The following is a 20,498-nucleotide window of genomic DNA, read 5'->3' as shown; positions in this document are numbered from 1 at the left end:
ACAATCTCTAAGCAGCTTGCCTTGGTGGGTGGTTTTGAGGGCAACAATCCCAGTTAATCCATGACCTCGAAAGGGGCATCACATATGGCACTTCGAAACTATACCTTCGTTTGAAAGTGCTCAATAGTTTGGTTTTGAGGGCTGAGCTTGGTCGATTGCAAAGGCGTGCTTGCGGAGGTGTGATTTTTTGTAGTGGACATGGGTCCCCCTTGTACTAACAAGGATGACAAGTTGGACGGTACGAACTATGCTCATTGGAAGTTGAACATGCAAGTTTGGTTCATCCACAAGGGCCTATGGGAACTTGTTCAGGGCATTGAGACAAAGCTTGAACTTCCCACAAGCCAACGAAGTTGGACTCACAACCAAGAGGCTTCTTTTTTGTTGGAATTGCAAGATTGGGAGGATCGTGATTCTAAGGCAAGGCCCAACAGGTGCCATCTAATAAGTCTGCAGAGGTCTTGCTTCTTGCTCTCGGTCCTACACGTGTAGGGGAAAGGGAGGGTCCATCTCCATAGGTACCCAGTCTGCTTTCCTACTTGTCGTCATTTGGCTCTCAGCTTTGCATTTTTATTTGCATGATGTCACTTTATTTGGTTTCTGGATGGATACCTAAGCCATGCTTTGGGGAACCTGTGAAAATATCTCATGCGCAGTTGGCATATACTTCATGTTAAACACAAAACTGAGCTGAGTTGGCTTTCAAAATAAGATGTCTATTGGGACCCATGATGATCAAATCATCAATAGGACTACAAGAATGATATCTTCAATAGTCTTGCTTTCATGCATGTGGTGTGTGTTTCAAACCATAAAGTGATTTGTGCAATTTGTAAAATTTCTTTTACATACCATTGACAACATATCTTGTAGGTTGTGTCATAAAGCATTCTTAACATCCATTTGATGGATAGGCCAATCAAAGTATGAAGACTATAAACATTTTGAGTGCTGTCATCTTTGCAATTGGTGCAAAGGCCTCTTTGTCACCACTATTCTAAGTAAGAAACAAAGAAAATAAAAATAAAAATAATAATAAATAAATAAACACACACACACACACACACACACACATTTTTTTTGTGAAATCTTTGATTGATTATATTATATGAGTAGCAACCTCAAAATAAGGTGCTATAATTACATCAACTGAAAATTTCAGTATATGCCAAAAAGGCCTCATGATCTATGCAGTGGGTTTGTAAGCAATGAAAGAAAGATTATTGCAGAGAACGCCTAAAAAAGACAAACAGATAGAAAGTAGGATCACCAAAGACTTTACAATTCCTATATGTCCATAAAGTCCATAGTGTCCAGTAGCGAACCCAAAGGAAGAAAAGATGAAACTTTGGTATGGATCGATAAAATTCAAATAGCCAGAAGAGCCACATCATACAGGAGCAGGCTAGGGCCATTCGAGAGTAGGCAGGTCTTATTCAGGGACTCAGACAGGATATCATGCAGCTCCGACAGGAGGTCACAGCCATACACACTGTCCCAGGGAGTACCACGGTGGTCGAGGCACAGATTGCGAGCATGCAATCTGCTATTGAGGAGACTTCCAGATAGGTTGACGTGGCCAAACGGGAACCCGCAAGGGTCACCGTTTCGGCTACCCTCATGGAGCAGCAACAGAGAGCCAGTAAGGCTCTCAACATCAGAGTATGCGGGATCCCACGCACTGAGGCTACACCGATGGTAGATGCGACTGCGTTCGTGACTGCTACCTTGGGTGTGGCTGAGCACAGGATAGAGAGGGCATGGCGGGTGGGGAGAGATCCCAACCGAGAGCAACCCCTGATCATATGATTTCATGACACTCAAGCACGAGTTTCAACTCTATGACGCAGGTCAGTCCTTCGAGATCAGCCAGCGATCTCTATGGATGAGGATCTCACACCTCTACAGGTTGAGGAGAGGCACTCTTTGCTGCAGCAACGGGATCAGACCCGAAAGGAGGGGAAGTGGGCAGTGGTACGAGAGGGACGACTTCTTACAGGCCCCCGTAGGACACCTGCCCCCTCCCCTACATAGGGAAGTGGGGCCTATGAGACTCAGATATCCGAGACCCTGTCCTACACCATTTGGAATTGTAATGGTATCTTATGGTCAGAACCAGGGAACTTCTCAAAATCCTATACAGGCCACGACATAGTCTTCTATACAGAGACACATCAGAGTCCAGAGCGCCCTCTCCCAATAGTCAGCGGATATACATGGGAGTCTGCCTACAGAGATGAGACGAGGGGTACAGGAGTTCGAGGTTTAGGTGGAGTTGCAGTCCTTTTCAGATCCACACTTCGGGGGATCATTTCAGTAGAGCAGAGAGATACACATTCCAGATTTCTTTGGATCCGGATATGACACATGGATAGCCAGGATCTGTTTGTCGCAGTTTGCTACTTCCCCCCGGAGACCTCCCACTTTGCCAGAGATATTCGAGGTGATGATGAGACATCCCCATTTGCTGCCCTTTATCAGTCCATCGTTGACTTTTCTAGCCATGGAGAAGTCCTAGTAGGGGACTTCAACGCGAGGACAAGGACCCGTCAGGTACCACTTCTTGATTTCAGAGATGATTCCACTCTACTGGCAGATGTTGACCTTGAGGAGGCAGGTATGCTATGGGTTTCAGCTGACAGGCAAGGTTCACTTTCATCCTATGGGCAGGCCCTATTAGACCTGGGCAGAATACATGATCTCATTATCTATAATGGTCTTGACAGATGGCCCGCTTCAGGTGGTTTCACATGCTTTCCACATGGGGGGGGCTCCAGTGTTGTTGATTACATCATGGGATCCCCTGTCTTCACATCTCGCATTACTGACTTCACTGTAGCCCCCAGGGGCTGATCACACATACCTTTTCTTTCGCATCTCCACCTCCCTTCACACAGCACCTTCCACCCCACTCAGGGCTTACTCCACCTACCACGATATACGCTTTGATCGGGATCACTCACCTTCTTACTCTGGCTGTCTATACATACTTCTCGCTTATATTGACTTCATACCCCTTTTAGAGGATCGTGCTATCCTTGTCACCCGCTCGCTACACGAGGCTACCATTCACGCCTTTCCCCACACCACCCGCTCCACCTGCCCACCACCCCCTGGAACCGTACCCTATAATAGTTGGTACAATGATGAGTGTAAGGCCTTACGCCATCAACTTAGATTCGAAACCAAAAACAGTCTTCCGAGTGCACCAGATACGCTACGTGAATACCGTAGACTGGTACGAAGGAAGAAACTAGACTTCGTTCGTCGAAACGAGGAGCTACTGAACATTTTGTTTAGTAACAACTCTAAGGACTTCTGGCGGAGATTTCTAGAAGGACGGTCCCCTCCGCCACTCACTGACACCCAAATCTAGTTTGATTATGCACACACACTTTATGACATCCCAAATCAGCCAGTCCCTAGCCTCTCACACATGCCTCGTCCCACATCTTGCACCCTCTTCACTAGAGGAGGGATAAAGGATGCTGTAATGAAATTTCACAATGGCCGAGCGAAGGATCATGAGGGACTATGTACTGAGTTCATTGCATATGGGATTAACCTCCTAGCCCTGATCTTAGCAAAGCTTTTTAATGAAGCGGTTTGTTTGGGATTTCCACACACTGGACCATTAACACTATCTCACCCATCCACAAGGCAGGGATCCCATGAGCCTAGAGAACTACAGGACCATTATGATTGGACATGTCATGTCCAAGATTTATGCATCAGTACTTGACTCCGAGGTTAGCAGACTTGCAGAGTGTCAAGGACTCAGAGCAGCAGGACAGGCTGGATTCCGACATGATCATGGAAACATGGACCACATTCTGACGCTCAAATGTATCATCGAGGAGGCGAGATCACGGAAGCAGAGGGTTTATTGTTGCTTTGTGGATTTTCACAAGGCATTTGACACAGTCCCGAGAGCCCACCTCATACGGTGCCTACAGGACTTGGGTTATGACCACGAGATCATTTGGGCTGTCATGGCACTTCACGAGAGAGTTTCTGACAGAGTTCGGGTAGGATCCGGGTGGACAGACGAGATCATGAGTACCATCGGGGTTAAACAAGGGTGTCCTTTATCGCCTACCTTGTTTGACCTCTACATTGACGAGCTTGAGACAGTGATGCAGACACAGGGGGGTGTAGGTTGCTCTCTTACAGGCACGCTGATCCAGATTTTGCTCTATGCAGATGACGTGGCTCTCTTGTCTTCCTCAGTAGAGGGGCTTCAGAGACACCTAGATGCACTACAGTCCTTTTGTGAGTCTCATGATTTGAAGGTCAACCTGGGTAAAACCAAGGTCATGATCTTCAATACATCTCGAGCCATCATGCGTGAGGAGCAGTTCACATTTGAGGGTATGCCCATTGGCCAGGCTAGAGAGGCAGTGCTTCCGCTCACACTTTCAGGATCCACACACCAAGGGGTTGCTTTTTGACTCCTTGGCTCACCTAGCGAGGATGTACGGCAGTCCTTGTTGGGGGCCAGACTTATCGGATACAAAGTGGGCCCGTGTGGAGTGGCTACAAGTTCTCATTCTATCACGGATGATTCGTGGTAAGTCATCCATTCCTCACCAGATCATTCAGGCTGAGTTTGGGTCACCTCCTTTATAGCTAGATGCTGCATTTTAGGTCATCACATATCTGTACCGAGTTAGGGAATATGGGGATTATACCTCGAGGCGTAGCAGGCTACCATGGATAGCTTTATCCTCTTCTATGGCACTTGTAGCAGGAGGAGATAAGAGGTGCTAGTATGCACATACAGAGAGATGGTTTGAGCGACTGGGGCTCCACATGGATAGACTACCTCCCTTCCAGTATAGCATGGATGCTCCGTTCTCTCCCCTCTTATCACACGAGGTCAACCAGGTTATCCGTGAGGATCTACTATAGCTACACACTTTTCGGACCTGGTTGGAACCGAGTGAACTCCCAGTGAAGCTTAGCTTCTACAGAGATCACTTCTTATGTATCACAGTGAAGGGTTTCATTGACCCACCAGGATACACACAGATTCACCTATCCCACTCGATGAGGATCTCTCTTAGGCAGTTCTAGGTCTCTTCACACAGGCTTCGCATCGAGAGCGGCAGAGTAGAGCGACTACCCAGGGAGTGGCGCATATGCACACTATGTGACATATAGGAGGTTGAGACAGAGGAGCATTTCATCTTCAGGTGTCCTGTGTACTATGAGATCCAAGGACGTTTCCACTGCCTCTTCAGAGATAGTTATGGGATTTTAGCCCATTTCCTCTCCTACCCAGACCAGCGGTGTTTGGCAGGTTCATTCATGAGGCACTTAGACACCGCGAGAGGATACTCCGAGCACAGAGACAGGAGCAGACTTCTTCCTCGGTTGATCCCTCTCAGAGCTCTATCACGGAGTTCTTTTAGCTAGATCACATGGACCCCAACGAGACGAGGCCTCGACATGACCGTGACCCAGAACCCGTGACCCGACAGCTCAGACAGAGGGTTGACACACAGATCACACTTGGAGACATCCCCTCCTTGTTTAGAGTTGGAGCCCGACCGACGGGGGTCACAGTAGCCTTGGTTAGACGTAGAGCTACGACCAAGAGACGTGCCAGGACGGCACCTCTGAGTGGGCCGACAGCACTCTATTGCCGACTTCATGCCTCCACTGCCTCATCCATCCTGATATCTTGCTGTTGCTAGGGATGATGATGATATTCATGATGATGCTGAGATTGATATATAGTCGACCACCGACATCACTATGTTGTACTTAGGACTTAGTACTGCCATTCTACATTTTTGGCATTTTGCATTTTGCATTGGTATGGACGCTCGTTTAGTAGCTCCACTACCACAGCTCGTTGTATCAGGATTTTCACACTCTCATAGACCCATTGGTCTTCCGAAGACTTTAATAAACTTTCTTTCTTTCTGTAGATGCTTTTTCGTTTGGCGCATAGTAAGTGTAATCGTAAGTAGCTGTGATTGGTATCAGGTAAGCAATCAAGGGAGTCTCAGGTTCCATTGGTATCAGAGCTTTGAATTCTCATACTCTTATGATGGAGACAATCCTAGGTTGAACACCGTACGCACGGGTACTGGGCGATGCTCTTCTGCATGGCAAAGGCAACTTGAACTGGCACTGTTGCCTTTGAGTGATGCCTTGAACTATAGCTCAAGAACAAGATGCCAGCATAGGCTTGAGCATCGTCGGTCTACTTCTAGAGGCCTCGTCGTGGGAACACTATATTTGAAGCTCGAGCGGGGCTTGAGGTTGCTGTGGTTTCAAGAGATATGCTGAAGGAAACCTTTCTTTCTCTCTTAGAAGATGAAAGGCGACCTCGGATTACCAGGATACAAAATAGGCATAAGGGTGCGGTGGCGGCTGGTCATCTTGCTGCATAGCATCGCTGGCGAGGTGATTCCCTTCTCCAGTTGTCTTCCTCATTGATGACGGGAGGTTTACTTGGCAAAAGTTCCAAACTATGCATCTAAAAAAATTTGTAAATAACTTAGAGGTTTTGGCTCACTGGAATAAAAGTTTTCCATTCTTTCTTTATGCGATTTAAAAAGAGAGTGAAAAGTCTTGTTTGGATAATAATAAGTAGAACATACTATTAGGTACAACAGGCTAACATAATAAAAGTTGTTTTTCGAGAGAAATACAAAGGTCATGGGGAGGAAAAAACTTTAAGACTTTGAGAATAGAGAAAATCGAAATATATTTTGCGATATAGTGGAGGTACCTTTTAGTTTGTAGGCATGATGTTTGAAAAATGCATGAATTTAGTAGGTTTTTAGATATTGACTATGCAAAATATAGTTTTTTAAAAAAAAGTTATATTTTAGTGAAATTTTGAGGGAATCCTAAAACGGGTACCAATGTTACATACCTGAAATAGATGTTACACTGTTGAAATGGTGAACAATATAAACCAAGAATCCATAAAACTTTTTGCAACAGCTCTGTAATGCAAAGTCCAAAAAGAAAACAACTAGTGGAAGCATCAAGATCTCATGACTGTGGTGAGCATACTTACCAAAGCCTCAAGAAAGCTTGATTGCGAGGAGGTACGACAAGATTGTGGTGGCCCCTTCAATGTAGTCAGAAAAGATATATGTCATGAGGGGGGGAGAGAGAGAGAGAGAGAGAGAGAGAGAGAGAGAGAGAGAGAGAGAGAGAGAATCTAATAGCATGTGAGAGAATACTACACCTCAATAGGGATTGTATGAGGTAGCAAGAAAATTGCGCCTGTGTGAGTGTGTGTGGGTGAGACAGAGAGACAGTCCAGGCATTGTAATGTCACCTACAACAGCAAACAGAGTGAGTGAGAGTGAGGACAACAATTCCTAGAAATGGAATATGCAAAAGGAAGACTGCACCTCTATGAGAGAGAGAGTTGGTGATGGAGCAGGCAAGAGGAAGACTGCACCTCTGGGCGCACACGCATGTGTGTGTGTGTGTGTGTTTAGATTTAATAATCCCATCAATAAATGAACCATACAATTAATTCACTCATTTGGATAATTATTGCAAGATGCATATGAGAAATGGATTAAATTTTTTAAGACAGGTAATGCCTATATTCCTTGGCGTGTTATTGCTTTACCTCTAGGAACATAGACTTCCGTCTAGATTCACAAGTAAAATTTTGAGAATACCATGCCATAAGTACAAATGGTGTCATAAATCTAGTATAAAAGGGATTCATCTGCCACTAAAGTGTATGAGAAGGGGGTTAGTCCACACCCTTACAAGAAAACAATCAATTGGGGGTAAATCCACACCCTTAGGTTAGACCATCCCAACATTTAAATTAGGCGATATACCAAAGAGGAATTAAAAAAAACTAACCAACTAAGTTTAAAACAATTGAATAAAAAATCAATAATATAATGATTTGGAAAAAGCAATTAAATAAAGAGTATTGCAAGTTAGAATAAATTGAATATAGCAATAAATTAATTAAATTGACTTAAAAAAAGGGGGGGATAAAGGCAAAATAACAATTTATATAAAGCAAGAGTACTTACCATACTAGCTTGGCTTACTAGTGAAAAATTAAATAAATATTTAAATAATTTACACATAAATATATATAATATAAATATTTTTAGCTACAAAGACAAAAATAATAAGACAAGAATATAGGAGAAGCAAGATAAGAGTAGAATTAAGAGTGAGAGTATATATAAATATATAAAGAGCCTAGACTGCACAATATTATTTACCCAAATGAAAGTGAGGGTTAGCAAAAAAGGGATATAGGGTTACTATAATTAAGAATAATAAAATAATAAAAAATGCACAAAAAAGCTTAAAGACATAAAGAGATTAGAGAGCTAGACATCATGGTAGAGGAAAAAAGGGGGGCAACAAGGGGGGAGTTTTTTTAAAGACGTATAAATTGAAGATATAAACCAAAGTATTACTAATACACCAAATAAATAGGTAAATCCAAACAAGGAATTAAAGTAGAAACATGGAAAGGCATAATTAGAAAATCAAAGATAAGTTAGAGAACATTAAAAGAACAAGAGGCAACTAAAAGTTAAAAGCTTAGGAATGTGCATGAGTGTAAAAACTAGTAAATTTGTGGTTGAACAAAGAAAATAGGAAAAAACACAAGGTAGACATAGGGAACTAAGTAGAGGCTAGTCAACTCCAAGGTTGACTAGATCATACATTTAAAAAAAAGGAAAAAAAAGAAAGCCACATGTAACAAGGTTGTAGGAAAGCAAGGGTGATATGGAAGGTGGAGAAGGCGGCGACGGCAAATCTACGATTGTTAAGGAACAAGTCAGCCAAAAGAACACTTGAAGTCTATCACTCCCAAGCTCAAGGAAAAGGTGTGAGAAGGTATGAACACCCAGGAGGCTGAAAAAAGTGGCGTTGTGCTAATAGCTTACACTGCCAACCCAAGAGGCTTATAAAGGCTCTAAGGGAATCAAGAACCACATCTGCCCGAAATGCTAGCACAATCAAGAAGCTGGCCATGAAAATGGAGTAGTCATGGTGACCACCCAAGTGCCATCGAACAAGAACACGTAAAAAGTGTGCCCATGAAAATGAGTACAATGGAAAACAAGTTGAGGACCTCGATCCCAAAGTTCGCAATCAGGGATGTTTTTATTGATGCTATACTTATATATTAATATAAAATCTTGGCAAAAGTTTATCAAGCTAATTTTCTGGTTTCACAATATTTGTAGAACATACTACAATTTTATATATTTTCTTTTGAATTTAAATAAAAAGTTGTAAAGCATGGTGAAACTTTACATGTTTTCTCATAAAAGTTTCAAATCTTGGCAAAATTTTCAAACCTTTATTTTTTAAAGGGCATACAAACTTTCGATACCAATATAAAAGTTTCGCTTCTTAATAAAACTAATAGGAAAAAATCATCCATGTTTGCGATGAAGCTATGTAATGTCAATTGGCATATTGTCCTCCAAAAAAGCCAGTGCCAATGGGCAAGAAGCAAGTGAAAACAAGCACCGAGTAAACTAGTAGCTTGGCAGGCTAGTTGAGAGTGAAGATGCGAGTTCATAGTGAGGATCCCAGTGTAGATGATAAGTGAAAAGCCCATGAAGAAGTAGATCAACAAGGGTAGGCAAAGTGGAATTGTTAACACACTCAGACACTACTTCTATGGAAACTTTTGTAAAAGGCTATGTGTGAAATGGCCGAGATGGGCAGCCGTTAAGAGCAACCACTATGAAAATAAGAAGATTGTGCTAAGAGAGACCACCGAGTGTAAGGGAGAAGAAAACCAAACAAACGAGAAGGAAGTGTAAGGGGACCTATTGATGGAGAAGAAAAGGCATGCGAGTTGGTCAAGACTCAAGGTGGTACGTAGCATAACAATGCAGCGAGAGACAGAGATTGTATGTAGAGCCAAAGGCATGCGAGAGGAGGAGAATGAGGCAGTACCATGTCTGAGGAAGTGGAAAGCAACCCATATGTGGCAGATCAACACACAAGCAAGCCTATGAGAAAACAAAACTAGCGATAGTAGGGAGACAGAAACAAGAACTAATCAATGCGAAGAAAGAGACTTGTAGAGTAGCTCAAGATTATCAACACACTATTCAAAATTTTTGGACTTGTGTAAAGTCCAATTTGAGAAATGGACTAAAAAACAGTCCAAAATTTTTGAATATACTAGTAATGTTGTTTTTTGAACTAGATTTGACAACTCAAAACAAAAGATTTGGTCAATAAGTACTAAGAACATCAATGCATAACCAAATCTCTTACAAAGGTGGTCTACATAAACATCTTCATAACTTCTTATAAATTGAGCTACTATCACCCGAGAACATCAATAGATGAACAATTCTCTTAGAAAGGTGGTGTACATAAACCCCTTAGAAAGGTAGTGTACATAAATCCTTTTATGTGTAAGTGGTGTATATATACACCTCACTTGGTATTAAAAAACACCCTTAACTATAAAAATACATTGACATAAAGTTTAAAATACACCATTAAGTATAAAATGGACCTCATAAACAATCTTTATACACAATAATGAGAGTAAAGAAATAAAAAAAGTAGTTAACTTTTTATTAGATATTTGCTTTACATAGAAGTTCAAAACTTGCAAAGTTCAAAACTTGTGATTACAAAGCCGTCAACCATCATCTTCTTCAGTACCAATGTCCTCAATGCTAGGCCCTTGACTACTAGGGTCTTGACTAATAGGCTACTCTAAGATAGTACCAATGTCCTCAATGCACCCTTGACTACCAAGGTCCTTAGTAATAGGCTGCTCTAAGACTGGAGTCTCAGTAGAGCAAGGTCCTTAGTAGTTTGCTCTTTAGTTCCAAGCACTTGACTAGTAGGCTACTCTAGAGTCTATAAGGTCATGGTTAAAGAACCGTCTATGCCTCCTAGTAACTCCTCCTAATCATGCTTTGCCTCATCCATACCTTCTTTGGATAAGGCTTCCTTGATTGATCCACTTGCATGTCCTTCACCCAAGATCAAGGGTGCCTTCCTTACTTTTAATTTCAAGCGAAATGCTTCCACCTCTTTAGCCCTACCTTTTCCTACGACGTGCTATACTACTACTTCTTGCTGCTGCAGGCCTTCTTGTATGATGGGTGGAACCTCCTTGACTCTAGTTGACAATTGATCACCCTTATTCTTTGTGTGGATTTCTTCTTGGCGTAAGTCATTGGATTCAGAGCTTTCATCCTCATCATCACCTGAGCTAGAATCGTCACCCTCAGACTCACTACCCTCATCTTCGACATTTTCCTCACTACCCTCTTCTTTGACATTTTCCTCTTCAAAGAAAGTAGTGCAACTATAATATGTGTCAAAGAACTCAATCTGATGGGGGGTATCAATGACATTTACATTTCTACCTTGGTGTAGCAATTTCTTAGCAGCAAAACCGATTAGATACAATGTTACTTCCCACCCATCATTCAGTAAATTCTTTGTTATCTCTAGTATCACATCAAGATCCATCGACTTTCTGTAATCCACCATTGCTGCATCAAGCTTAACCTTATTGTCCTCAAAGTAATGAAGCTCGAGAGTCCTTAAAGGAATTTTGATTAGATTGCCACCACCCCTGGATAAGAAGCACATCAAGAAAGGCTACAAGACTTGAATGGCAGTGCCTTCCAAGACATCATATGGTTGCGTAAGACTATATCATGGTATACTTTTGAAAGTAAATACCCAAATGCAGATGTCAAACTCGCATACAAGGCATCCCTTTGTGATTTCGTCACAAACAGGACAAACATTGAACTTTTCTTATTTGCCATAGGACCTTCTATGATAAACTACACAAGTTCAACTATCTGTGACACTGCAAGGTCTTGCAATTCATCTATGAAAAATACACATGGCTTCTCCCAAGCATGACCGCTCATTGTTATGAAATGCTATGTATCAATGCCATTGATGTGTGAAAAATTTGTATATCATAGGAGAAGCTGAATGGAGAACCATCATCTAAACCACCAATTGCTCTACCTTGGGCAGTGGACTACAAGGCCTTTTTCTTGATGTCCATATATTCTGTCTCAACAACCTTTGGCATTTTAGCTCTTAGATCCTTTGTTGGTGTGGCATCTGCATCCATTGAATCCAACCACTTTCTAGCCCTTGTCTTATCAAGGAGTTGACCTAGGCTAAGTGCTTTCTTCTTATCCACATCAATTGACTTGCCAGCTAACTTATTATCAGATTTCAATAAAAACAATAGTGCCAAGAGAGCAGCCTCACTTTGAATCATTCGGGTGACCACTTCATCCAAGTTGCTATGCTTGCTCTTCTTTCCAAAGAAGCAGTCACCACTTAGGATCTTCTTGCATACTTCTTCTGTTATTGCATCTGGAACAAACCTTAATTCTCTCCACCAAACAATAGACATCGGTTTCATTATTTCTTTCCTCTAAGTTGCAGTGTGCTTTGGTGCCTCAAAAGATATCTTTGTTGAGATATCGAGCTCCACTCGCGATATGCCAGGGTGACTGTTGTGCATTTATGTCACCAACTTGTTAGCTGGAGATGCGGTTGGTACACCGACCATGAATAATAGCTGGATGACATCTATCCTTATCTACTCTAGTTCGTGGCTCAGTTAGTATGCCACCTTAGTTAGTTGAGTTTGATTTGAGACCCACATATAGGGTTCTTCTATTTCTTTGTACAAGAGTTCTTTTGGCTTACACAACTAAGAAGAGGAAAACTATTTTCAGCCTCCACCTTTGTGTGTATTCCCCCATTATGCATGTGAGAAAGCTGCAAGTGAGACTCCTTCCCTCTCTCCCACTATCTTCACATGGTATCAGAGCCTTGTTCGTGGTAAGGAGCTCAAGAAAGCAAGCCAAGTTCATGGTGTCCTGGTAAGAGGACCAGTGTTGCTTTCCTATTTCGAGTTTGGGAGCAAATCTCTGTAGGTAGCACAGCCAGCAGTGCAAGAGTGCACTGTCTCAGATTGAGATGCCCTTCGCGGTGTGGCAAGAGCGCAGTATATGCTGCGGGGCCCGTTTTGATTCGAGGTCATTTTAGGGCCCGTTTTGGAGACGGAAGTTCTCCACAGGCACTCAGAAAAAGGCCCTATTTTTGCTGTGCGACCACTGTTCTACGGGTCGGTGAAAAGTTGCCGCAGAAATTGCATCGTATGCCTTTGTGCAGAGATATTGGGAGTTGCAGATTCATGCTTGTTGCCTGTTGATGCAAAATCGTCACTAGGAAGTGACTGTGTGGTGAAATACCACTTTCGTCAGTTTTGCAAATCTGCCCGTGTGAGGCAAAAGCTGTGTTTTTTTGCAGTGACAGAATATTTTGCAGTGTTCTATAATGGCATCTGATTCTCTTTCACAGATTGTCACTGAAAAGCTTGACAAGAATAACTTCCAGGCATGGAAGTTTAGAATGACGAATTTCTTGATGGGAAAAGGCTATTGGGAGTTCATTACAGGAAATGAAGAAGAACCTGTTCTTCCTAATGTTCCCAGTCAACAGGAAATGCAGGCATTTAAAGGATGGCATGAGAGAGCCACGAAAGTTATGTACTGGCTGTCTATCAGTATTTCGGACTCCATGATTGTGCATATTCAGGATGCAAGTACACCAAAGGAGGCATGGGATACTTTGGCAAAAATGTATAGCACAAATACGCAAGCTAGGAAAATGCAGCTCAAGCAGGAGCTGCACAATGTGCAGAGAGAAAACATGAGCATCAATGACTACCACATGAAGGTGAAGAAAATTGCGGATGCACTTGCTTCCATTGGGTCGCCAGTGGATGATGACGATTTGATTTCTGTGACCTTGAATGGTCTAGGAAAGGATTATGCACAATTTCGGACATCCATTGCCGTCCGTGAAAAATTTCCAAATTTTGAGGAGTTGATTGCTCTTCTAATTTTTGAAGAGCAGAGAAATGGGGGTGCATCTTCTTCAGCAGGAACTTCAAAAGAAACTGTCTTCTACTCAAATGCTGGCAGAGGTAGAGGCAGAGGTAGAGGAGGCCGATCTGCAGGCCGTGGTAGAAATTAGAATATGCAGCAAATGCAGGAAAACCAATCCTATGCAGGGGGATGTGGTAACTCTAGAGGTAGGGGGAGCCAAAGAGGCCGTGGTGGATGGCAGAGAGGCCAAAATGCAAACATCAATGTTGAATGCTACTACTGTGGTAAAATGGGGCATATGGCTAAAGACTGCTACAAAAAGTAGAATGACATTATGAATGGAAAATTGCAGCAAGGCAATTATGCATCCTCTAGTAGACAGGGTGATGACAGAAATGAGCATTTGTTTATGATGCAGCATATGACAAATTCTGTGACAAGTGCAGAAGAAAGCAATGATGTGTGGTAAGTTGACTCAGGTGCGTCAAACCACATGACAGGTCATGCTGAATGGATGCAGGATGCAAGAAAAATGGAAAAACCAGGATTTGTGGAGACTGGTGATGATACTGCACATCCTATTGTGCAGATTGGCAAAATTCCTTTGTCTATGCAGGATGGGAAAAAGAAATACTTGTCTGATGTATTTCATGTCCCGAACATCACCAAGAACCTGGTTTCTGTTGGTCAGATGGTTGAGCAGGGCTTGTAGGTCAGATTTAATCCTCATGGATGCTTTGTTGAGGATATGAAAAATAATGGTCGCTTGATAGCAAAAGGAAAGAAGAAGGGCAGGATGTTTACGTTGGATGCGAACATGCCTGAATTGAGTGCAGCAATGTTTGCACATGGGACCGGTGTAGTTGCAGATATTGATATCTGGCACAAACGCATTGGTCATGTTAATATACAGCGACTTAAATCAATGCAAGCCCAAAATATTGTTGCAGGATTGCCTAAATTCAAGGTTGCAGAAATGCATAAGGTTTGTGAAGCCTGTCAATTTGGGAAACAGGCAAGGAAACCTTTTCCTAGGCATGTTCAAGGGAGTAAAAAGCCATTGGAATTAATCCACTCTGATGTGTGGACTACAAAAGCTGCATCTATTGGAGGCTGTCACTATTTTGTCACATTTATTGATGACTTCAGCAGAAAACTGTGGGTGTATTTTATGGAAAAGAAAAGTGAAGTGTTTGCGCACTTCAAAGCTTTCAAAGCTATGGTTGAAAAAGAAACAGGCCTGCAAATAAAATGCCTAAGGTCAGATGGAGGGGGAGAGTACCTCTCAAATGAGTTTGCAAGGTTCTTGCAGGAGCATGGTATAAAGCAGCAATATTCATGCAGTCATACCCCACAGCAAAATGGAATTGCAGAAAGAAAAAATAGGCATATTGGAGAGGTATCTCGGGCTATGCTAAATGAAAAAGATCTACCAGATTATTATTGGGTTGAAGCAGTTGCTACAGCAGTCTATATAATGAACAGGACTCCCACTGCAGCAATACATGGCATGACGCCAGAGGAGATGTATACTGGTAGGAAACCAGATATTTCTCATTTGAAGATTTTTGGTTGCATTGCCTATGTCCATGTGCCAGATGAGTTGAGGTCCAAGTTGGATCCAAAAGCTGAGAAGTGTGTCTTTATTGGTTATTCTCTGTAGCAAAAAGGGTATAGATGCTATAACCCTTCTACACGTAAGTTCACAGTGAGCAGAGATGTTGTTTTTGATGAGATGAGCAGCTGGTATAAACCAGTAAATGTGATGATTGATGTAGATGCACAAAATGGTAATGCTGCACAGAATGCACAGCAGTAATCACAAAATATCAGTGGACCTGGAGTGTCCTCTACCAGTGGTTCACATACTTCGCCATGGATAGGCAGATTGAGATCAGGAGAATCCCCTCAAAGAGAGTGGTACGCAGGTATCACAAAAAGGAAAAGAGAAGGTAGATCAGCCCATGTTTGATGTGAATGCAGGTCACTCTTGTGTGGATGGTGAATCCAATGGCTCAGAACAGAGCATTGATGATGAGTTGGGTATTCCTTCTGTTGTTACACCTGGAGTAAGGAAGACCAGGGATGTTTTGAGAGCACCTGGAAGTGAGCCTATTTTGCGCAGGTCTACCAGGATTAGGTATCTTGTGGATAGGCTAAAATATGATGGATTTACAGCCATTCACTATGCCTATATGGTCAAAGTGATACAGGAACCAGAACCCACTTCTTTTGAGCAAGCCATGGGAAATGAAAAATGGGAGAAAGCCATGGATGAAGAAATGGATGCCTTGGATGCTAATGCTACATGGGAATTGGTGCCTTTGCCTAAAGACAAGAATGCAATTGGCTGTAAGTGGGTTTATAAGATCAAGCACAATGCAGTTCTGTGAATAGATACAAGGCAAGATTAGTTGTCAAGGGGTATGCACAGACATATGGCATTGATTATGAAGAAACTTTCAGCCCGGTTGCAAGGATGGCAACCGTAAGAGCAGCCATTGCTATGGCTGCATCAAAGGGATGGTCTTTACATCAGATGGATGTAAAGAATGCCTTCTTGCATGGTGATTTGCAAGAAGAGGTCTTTATGGAGCAGCCAGCAGGTTATGTTCATGCTACTCATCCTGAGTTTGTTTGCAGGTTGAAGAAAGCCTTGTATGGCTTGAAGCAAGCACCTAGAGCATGGTCTGACAAGATAGGATAGTATTTTGTCACTATTGGTTTTCAGATTTCCAAGGCAGATTTCTCACTCTATGTGAGAAAAACAGAGAAAGGGATTATGCTGCTGGTCATTTATGTTGATGATTTGATCATCACAGGTGATAGTGATGAAGATATCCTTCATGTGAAAATGCTACTGAGGTAGAAGTTTGAGATGAAGGATTTGGGAGAGCTGCGTTATTTCTTAGGCATTGAGGTGATTAGATCACCAAGTGGGATACAGCTCTTGCAGAGGCAGTATGGACTAGACATGCTGTCCAAATATGGGATGACAGGCTGTAAGCCTATTTCAATTCCTTTGGAGCAGAATGTGAAGCTGAGCGTAGATGCAGGTGAGCTTCTGGAAGACCCTACTATGTACAGACGCATAGTAGGAAGTTTGATTTACATGACTATTACCAGGCCAGATTTGAGCTATGCTATTGGGTTGGTAAGTCAGTTTATGCAGGCTCCAAGGAAACCGCATTTGGATGCGGCTAGACGCATACTCAGGTATGTGAAGTCCACATTGCAGTATGGACTATTTTATGAGGCTGGGGTTCAGATACAGTTGCATGGATACACTGATGCTGATTGGGCTGGTAGTATTTCTGATAGACGATCTACCAATGGATATGTGTTCTCTTTTGGGAGTGCTGTAGTCACTTGGAGCAGCAAGAAACAACCTACAGTTGCCTTGTCGAGCACAGAGGCTGAGTACAGGGGTGCAGCAATGGCTACATGTGAGGTAGCTTGGTTGCATAAGCTACTCTATGATATGCATCAGTCTACAGATGGGCCAGTTGTCATTTATTGTGACAACATGAGCAGTATACACTTGGCAAAGAACCCAGTCTTTCATGCTAGAACAAAGCACATTGAGGTGCATTATCACTATGTGCGGGAGAAGGTTTTACTAGGTCTTATTGATCTAGTTTATGTCAGCACAGAGGATCAGGTGGCTGACATATTCACGAAAGCATTGGGCGCAGAGAAGCTGCGCAAGTTCAGAGACCTGCTTGGTGTGTAGGAATTGGGATTGAGCTCGAGGGGGAGTGTTGAGATATCGAGCTCCACTCGCGATATGCCAGGGTGACTGTTGTGCATTTATGTAGCTGGAGATGCGGTTGGTACACCGCCCATGAATAATAGCTGGATGATAGCTATCCTTATCTACTCTAGTTCGTGGCTCAGTTAGTATGCCACCTTAGTTAGTTGAGTTTGATTTGAGACCCACATATAGGGTTCTTCTATTTCTTTGTACAAGAGTTCTTTTGGCTTACACAACTAAGAAGAGGAAAACTGTTATCAGCCTCCACCTTTGTGTGTATTCCCCCATTGTGCATGTGAGAAAGCCACAAGTGAGACTCCTTCGCTCTCTCCCACTATCTTCACAATCTTTCCTATTTCATATGCTTGGCAAACATCCACCATGCTCTGAAATACTGAGTCCTCGTGGAAGACAATGCAAGTAACATCCCTGTATCTTGCAACGGCAGTGTTTAGATCCTTTGCCTCAACCTTATTACTTGGTATGCCTTGCGTATTGCTTACAACACCTTTCAAGCATCTATAGAATGGAGTCCTCTTTACCATGTACTCAGATGTAGGTCTCCTGCCCTTCACTGTTTGTGGCTTTCCACAACCCACCCATAACTCCCTTGCCTTTATCAGGATCTCAAAAAGAGAAGAGCTTTTTTTCAACTTAAATGGAACAAAATTCAGCCTTTCTGATTCTAGAATGTACTTCGACTCATTGTTAAATATGCATACATGACAAATGACCCATTGAAACTTTTCCATCCACTCAATCTATGGCAAGTTTCCTTTTCTTCCCTCATCAAGGGCGATCTTGCAAGCTTCACAAAAGTGTTGCCCATTAATGGGCTCAAACCTGCATCTTTCCAAGAATCTATTCTTTGCCAGTATGTATCTCTTCTCGATGTCAGTCCTATATCGGCTTTGGTACAAAGCCTCTCCACGAACAAAGTCACTCCTTCTAAAGTTCTCAAAAGCATCAAGAAAGTCCATGCGCTTTTGAAATGTGACATCAGGCAATGTAGGATCATCTTCTTGAAGTCTCTTAAATGCCATAGGATGAAGAGTGATATTAGTGGCACCTGGAGTTCTTGTTTTCCTCGTATCTTCATACAATTTGCATGCAAATGTCTTATCTAGCTTTCTTTGATTTGTGAATAATGAAGCTCGATCAATAAGCATTGTGGCCACGCTGAATTGTGAAAGAACCCAAATGTACCCCTCATCCTCTGGAGGATGTAAGTCTGCCACACTTATAGAAAAGTTTGTGAGACTTGTATCTTCTTCTTGCGGATCCTCCTGATCATCACTATCCGAATTTTCACCTAGTTTTAAATAACCTGCATTTGAACGATCTGTACGTGGAGTAGGAGTTATTTTGGCTCTCTTTCTGGGAATAGCTATGGAACTTGAATATGCTCCACGATCACTCCTTCTTGTTCCTATAGTTACAGCAGTCGATGGTGTAGGTACAATTGGAGATATTGTAGTTACTGCCATAGATATTATAGTTACTCTTACCGGAGATACCATAGTTATCACCATAGATATTGGCGGTACAACTTCAGGGCTACATGTTATAGATGGCGTACTTACTGCTGCTGAAGGTAAAACACTACTACTTGGAAATGCATCCCACATTTTCTTCAATGCTTCCAAGGCACTAAGTAATTCTTGGGATCCCTCAATTGAATCTGGTAAGGGCTTCAAGAAGTGCTTGTGCGTAACTCGTAACTTGTAGACCACACCATCATTCTTCCCTTTGCACACAACTTCTATAAAATTGTTTTCTTTAATGTTGATGGTTGAGACCATGCCACCATTTCTTACTGCCTCTGGAGAATATTTCACGTTTGACAGATTCTCAGCAGTGATCACCAAAAAATACTTTGATTTGTGCTCCATAAAATACCAAGCATGTTCAAGATATTTGAAAGACACCTTGGAACCAAAACTCGAAGCCATAGTTTTCTGCAAAGCAATAAAAACAAAAAATGAAAATTACAATGATTTTCAAACTCAAAATATTAAAAAAAATACTGATTAAATATTTAAATATTAAAAATTAAAAATTAATTAAAATTTCAAAAGTTCAAATATATTTTTATATTTCTAGATACTATTTTTATATCTAATATTTTTTTACATAAATAATTTACTTCAAAATATTTTATAAACATAGATAAAAGAATTTAATTTAAATTTTCTAAAATTTTATTTGATTTATTTATATATCTATATATTTAAATTTTAATTAATTTTAATTAATTTATTTATAAAATTTTAATTTAATTTAATTTAAACAAATTTATTTTATTCATTTAAATTATTTAAATTTATTTATTTATTTAAAATTTATTTTTTTTCCGTCTTTTTTTTCCTTTTTTTTTTTGGGAGCCCCAAAGGGCCCCCACTTAAGGGAGGGTTAATCCCCTCCCTTAAGCCCCCAAGGGGACCTGTTGCACATGCAACAGGTGCCCTTGGGGGCTTAGGGGAGGGGATTAACCCCCCTAACCTGTTGCACGTGCAACAGGTTAGGAGAGCGGTTAATCGAGCCCGATATTTTTAAGACTGCTTTTAGAACCCAAACTGGTCATTACGAATTTCTTGTTATGCCTTTTGGTTTCCTTTCCTATGTTAAGTAAAATTGAGTATTATTTCCTTTTGCATGTTCTATTAAGATTTGATGTTTATTATTTCATTTTGCTTTTGTATACATTAAGAGTGCATGTAAGTAAATTAATAGATTGCAAATACATTGAAAATAAATTCAAGATTGCACATGCAAAGACAATTCTAAAAAATACATTTTATGATATTGATGCCCGTAGGCAAAATACAAGGTAGATACCCATAGGCAGAGTACAAGAT

This window comes from Dipteris shenzhenensis, chromosome 5, assembly GCF_047967505.1.
Source record: "Dipteris shenzhenensis isolate YYH24624 ecotype China chromosome 5, Dip_SZ_1.0, whole genome shotgun sequence".
In the NCBI taxonomy this organism is placed as follows: Eukaryota; Viridiplantae; Streptophyta; class Polypodiopsida; order Gleicheniales; family Dipteridaceae; genus Dipteris; species Dipteris shenzhenensis.
Note: the sequence above shows the minus strand (reverse complement) of the source record.